General features: G+C 36.5%; 1 long non-coding RNA gene across 1 annotated transcript in view; it reads right to left on the bottom strand.

Moving 5' to 3' along the window:
* Window positions 1-249: 249 nt before the first annotated feature.
* Window positions 250-6,000, bottom strand: part of LOC135330133 (uncharacterized) — a 102,824-nt gene continuing 97,073 nt past the window's right edge. Inside the window, exons 8-9 of the long non-coding RNA XR_010391943.1 lie at window positions 1,990-2,037; window positions 250-1,628 (exon numbers count right to left, since the gene is read on the bottom strand). This is a non-coding gene — a long non-coding RNA (uncharacterized LOC135330133). The remainder of the gene's footprint in view (window positions 1,629-1,989; window positions 2,038-6,000) is intronic.

Below are 6,000 nucleotides of genomic sequence, written 5' to 3'. Positions count from 1 at the left end.
AAACCACAAAATGAATCCAGGTGCCCTGACAAGCCTTCTAGTTGAAGTAACTCAAATACAAACTTGATCACAAAATGAAGTGTTTTTATTTGTATGGAAATACTAGTTTGAAATATGGACTGGGAAGAAGTGCTATCTAAACTCAAGCCAATGTTTTTATTTTCATTGATTTATATATATAATTGATTATTATATTTATTCATTTCATTTCAACATGCCAAGTGCAATCTGTGCTAACTGCAACTCACTTGGCATTTTTCAAATGCAACTTTTTTCTCTTATGTAATGCTTACTTTCAGTAGTTACATTTGCAGTTACAGAATATGTTATTTTAGTAGAGGCCATACCCCAAATGACTTGAATGACATTATTCATGAATTCTTGCAAAATGGCTAATTGATTTGGTCACTGAACAAAAGGGACTGTACATTTATTTTATTTCCACATAAATTCTTCCTGTTTCTAATATATTCAAAATAATATTCATTATAATCATTAAAGATTCCTGCAGCACAAGGAACCATTCTCTCCAGCACAAAGAGAGGAGTCTGTCAATGATCTGCATTATGATGAAAATACAGCTGTTCTATTTTACGGGGAAAAAAAGCCTTTTCTTTAAAATTTACTATATTAAGTAATATGGTGTTTGTGACTATAATTCTTTCCCTATGCACTGTTTTCATTCAGACATTATTGACTTTCTTGGTAATTACAATCCATGGCACATCCATTTGCACTACAGTGGTGGCACAGGTAATTTATAAAAATCAAATCTAAAATGCTATGGATAGTCAAGAGGCAGACATGAATCATGTTTCATGCAGTTGCAGAATTTCCTCTGATTTATTAATTAAAGATTTGCAGTCAGACCTTTCTTACTTTCATAACTTAATGAGGAAAGCACAAAGGAAATATGAAAGTTCAATGACTGATTTTCTGAGAAAGGTCTTCTGCCAATAATTTAAGAAGAGAGGCACAAGGAATTTCACAGTCTAACAGAGAAGACTGCAGAACGTAATATTCTGAAGAATAACATTGAAAAGTATTGATGTGGAACAAACAGAAGACCCTAATCATTTGCTTTGGTTTATAGCAGTTAGGGGAGGCTTATACAGTTACTAGCTTGTATTAATTGTATTAACAATTATTATTATTGTACTAACTTGTATTACCTTGCCTTTCTACTGTTTATCTTTTGTTCCTTGCTTGTCACACAGTTGTGTGCTATCAGTTGAATTAGGAAAATAGGCTCAGCACTGTCCTTCTCTCACCCCAGTTGAGCCAACAAGAAATTCATCACTGAATTTATCAATAGTAGACTTGGGACAACAGTGGCCAGGGTTTTGATAATCTCATCTTTGAGAATACATTTCAAGAAGAGCCTTTGGAGAGATACGAATATACTGTCAATATATGGCTCAATTCTGATTTCACTGATACCAGTATAAATAATTCCACTGAAGTCAATGAAGCAAAACCAGGGATTACAGGAGAAATTCTTCAGATTTACGCGAGCATAAAAGGTCCATTTCTTTTTTCTCAGTGATACATTTATTCCACTGAAGATTACTGTAGGTTCTGTGAGACTCTGCGTCCAAGGACAATATTCATTCCATTTGTGTTGGAAGCTGCAAATACAGTACTCATCAGATATGCCAATATGGGATCAAAAGAGAAAGCAGAGTATGTACAGTGCTTTAATAGCAAATCTGACGATATGAAGATCTGGAGGAGCACTGATTAACTCATAATTTCATTTAAGAAATAGCTTTGATTCTGCATTGTTTAAATAAATTCATTTAACATTATGACACCCAGCACACATTGTAATCAGCATTCTTTAGACATTATGAAAAGAAGGCTGTCTTGAATGCTGCAATTTTAAAGCACATGCACTGATCTCAATAGCTGATGGGTAAAAACAAATAATTCATGCTTCTGAAAGTTTCTTAGAAAAGTAGTTACCAATGTTAATACTTCATTAATCACCTTGTATGTCGTTTTCTTCCCTTCTCTCCCAGCCATCAAGTAGGATTTCTGGAGAAAGTAATAAAATTAAGTGTTAAAACCTATATCATCGTCAATGACTTGCTAAACATATGAATGTATATGTTGATAAATGCAGTAAAAAAGGAAAGATGGAAACAGCACTCAAAATGACATGGTGCTAATGAGCACTGAACATTGTTAGAGGATGCCAGTCATCTAGCCATCTGCTGAAGACAGACAAAAGAACAAACACGGTTAAAGGGAACAAAAGACTTTGAAAATTAATGGTTCACTCAACTCTCATCTGAAGTTTTTTATTGCAGGAAATACTTTGTTAAGAGTCTGTTGAGACCCTGGATCCCAAACTTTGTTTTAACTCTCGAGGACCACATTTCAGGTAAATACCAAGATAGGAAATAAAAAGTGTTTGTTGTTATTTTTAACTCTTTTGTGATGGATGAACACAAAAGTGCAGAATGATTACAATGTCAGAAAAGAAGCATTACTGCTAGAACACTCTTTTTTAAAAATGTTCCAGAATAACTAGGTCTCAAGGATAGAATTAGGAGGATAAAAGGCAAATAACCTTATCTAAATAAATTTTTTTTGAATTCTAACAGAACCTTGAAGATTGTCTCCCACTTTCATATTTACTTTTAAAAAACTACAATAGGTTGCTTTTATATCTTTTAACAGGGGACCTCAGAAGGCAAAATAATAAGAGTTTTACTGGTTTTGGGTTCTTTATAACAAAGAATACTGGAAACATTTTGTTACTGATTTTGGCTTGTTTTACACTGGAAATTTACATCTGCTCTACTCAGGTCTTCTGGAAAAGTACCTAACACATTGGTCCAACTGGAACATCATGAACACCAAAAGCTGACACCTTCAGCAATTTGAAGAGGAAGACATTTTTGGGGTCTATGCATTAAAAATTTATTAAAAAAACAAACAAACAAGAAAACAACAGCACATTTAGAAAGCAGTGTGGTGGCCTCAAAGATTAAAAATTCCAGCTTGTTTCTTGCAACTTTCCTGCAATTTTGTACGCAAGAGCTTTAAAAATTCCTTCTCTCATTCCTCATACTGGGAAAAGATTTCTAATGAAAAATACACTTTGAAATCCACAATATTCATATCTCAACCAAAACAAAAAATTGCAATAGATTCATCCTTTTGTCAAGAATTTTTAGTTAACTGAACAGCAAAAACAAACCCACTGCCATATTTTTCAATTAAATTCACAAGTCAGTTGGAAGGTCTCACTCTGAACAAGCTGATAGGCATGACTGGCTGACAAATTATCCTGATGAATTGACCAGAAGTTGTAAGTACCCTGCCAAAAGAATAGCCTTTATACCAGAAAACACTTCTGTTGGGAATCTAAGGAGACTCAGGGACTCTAACTTGGTTTGAACTCTAAAAGGCTATGCTCCTAGTAATCCAAAGCAGATATATAAAAATCATATGACACTAGTATTATTATTATACACTTTCTGGACAAGAAGATGTATAAATACGACATAAGGTCCCCACTAGACAAGCCTAGACTCTTATAAAAAAGCATTTGAGACTAACAACACTCAAACTTCTTGGTCCGTGTGCTATTGCACTAGCACTCTGCTTAGCCAAACCTCTATCTCCTCATTAGGATCTCTTCATTCCTCACCATAGCTTGGGGTTCTTTTTATGTCCTCCAGACATATCTTCTCATGTCCTGTTTGGCACCTCACCTCAGCTATTTACATTGGAAAAGCACAGAGACAGCTGGCTGATGGATTCAGAGAACCTCCTACTCTAGTTAGAGAACGTAATTTTCTCCATAAAACACATTTTTCTTTTTCATACCAGCCTATAGCTTTCATAATGACCTTGCCTTCTGCAGACAAACAAGATTTCAGAAATGACCACTATCACAGAAGAGCCTGAACGGGTACAGAACAGCGCCCACAGATTTCTGACACAACACAATAATCCAAATTCTCACTAAGATCTAGACCAGACATAAGGTTCATGCCATGATGGATTATTGCCATTGACTGCCCATAGTTTTATAGGACTCAGTGTGCCACATCACTAGTCCTTGCTTTTCCATTACGTTTGATGTTTTATCAGGAACATCCTGATGTCTCCTTGTTAGATCCTCAGCTGTCTTCTCTCAGATGAGGCTTGGCACACTGTAAGGGTATGAAGCTGCTCTATTTCATTACTTCATCTAAGCAGCAAAATAAATTATATGTGAATTTATTTCTGTCTCTAACTTAGGAATATTTCACTTACCCTTTTTCTATATCAGGAAGATTCAGGTTCCTCCTATGCAAAAACTAATGGTCTCAGTTCAGCCTGGCAACAATAATGGTCAAGTATATGTGCCATATAATTTTGCCCCGTGACTCTAGAGGAATAAGGGAATAGGATGGCCATAGTCACAGCAATACTTCAGAGTTTAAATGGAACATCACATCACCTTTTCCAGAGGTGATTCCTCAGTGTCTGTCTGAGCTGAATCAACCAAAGGAACGTGTCACATCTGCAGAGTATCTTACAAAATAATCACTGCTAGGAAAAAAAATCTCAGAGCCAACATTTCCATCCTTTCACTGATCTTTTAACAAAAAAAAAAAAAATTGCAAGCACCCCAGTCATAGAAAATTTCTGCTAATGCTGCCAGTTCAACTCCTTCAAGAGCATGCATTACAATACAGTGTCTAATTATATGATCAGGCACCAGTATTCCTATGCAGAACACATGGGAGGCTTATTGCCCACATTTTGGTGGACTTCTATTGACGCAACAAAAAGTACATCTTTGGCTGCCAAATGCCAAGTATCTTCCTAGTTGAAGTATCCAGGTGCCATAACTTGTGAGTGAAATAGGTACATGTTTATTATTTTTTAACAAGCACAAAGTAATGTAATTTCCTTCAACCACGTTATTGAAAAAGATTGAATCATGTTATCTGAAATTTGCACACAGCAAACACACAGACACACAGAAACAGCCTGAGGCAAACACTCAGCCTGGAAAATTTCATTCCTGATTCAAATATGGCAAAGTTATAAGCAACTGAAAATGGAATCTCATCATGGAAAGTGTCAGCCTTCCTTAACTGTAGGCGCCACTACTATCAGTCTATTGTGTTTGAAAAGTTTCTCTGAATGAACATCATGGCTGAATCTCTCGGTGTTTGTCTGCCTGTCTATTCAGGAGGCAAGTGTTCTGAAGCACCATCAAAATCTTCAGACACAACGAACCCTGGTTTACACATTTAGAGACTGTAGTTATGGTTTGCTTATATGAAATCCTCAGTGACAATATTGGCTTAAACTATTGCCAATCGACTGCCCCACCATAGCACAGTGACCTCTTTCTTTGCTGAGACAACTGTTTCTGTACCCAGGACAGGACTTTTAAAAAAAGAAGCTATTTTGGTCATGTTATCTTTCAGTTGGCTCAGTTGTGACACAACTTGGGGAGGGGGAAATGCTACCAGACCAAAAAACAAAGTTGTATAATTAAAGCCTCCAACTAATTTATAATGCAAAACCTCAGCCTGAAAGAACTATTCCTACCCCCTCTAATTTGAGCATGTGATTGAGCCAGCTGTGTTAAGCATCCCTGTGCAGGAGACTCCAGAGGGCAGGTCATTACTGATGGGTGTTCACTCCCTGTTCCTGGGTCCGTGGTGGTCTCAAGCAATGGCACTTCTTCATAACCCCAGGCATGGACTGACTGTTAGCCCAGGCAGCGCTGGATAATCACCATGTTCCGGTTACTTTCTTATACCCCTTTTTTCCCCACTTATGACAGCAATGTTATGAATTCCAGACAGCCCTATGCTCTCACAATTATATTTTCACAAGTATCAAAGGAAAACAATAAGCATAGGAATCCAAGAGCAGAAACAATGTGGGGTTTTTTTTTTCCAAACCCAGTAACCAATTTACGTGCAGAATAGAGGCAACCAACCCACATCATGCAAAATAATAGCACAGATTAAATTTAAA

Source organism: Dromaius novaehollandiae, chromosome 1 (assembly GCF_036370855.1).
Source record: "Dromaius novaehollandiae isolate bDroNov1 chromosome 1, bDroNov1.hap1, whole genome shotgun sequence".
NCBI classification, from domain to species: Eukaryota; Metazoa; Chordata; class Aves; order Casuariiformes; family Dromaiidae; genus Dromaius; species Dromaius novaehollandiae.
Note: the sequence above shows the minus strand (reverse complement) of the source record. Positions and strands in the feature narration are given on the sequence as shown.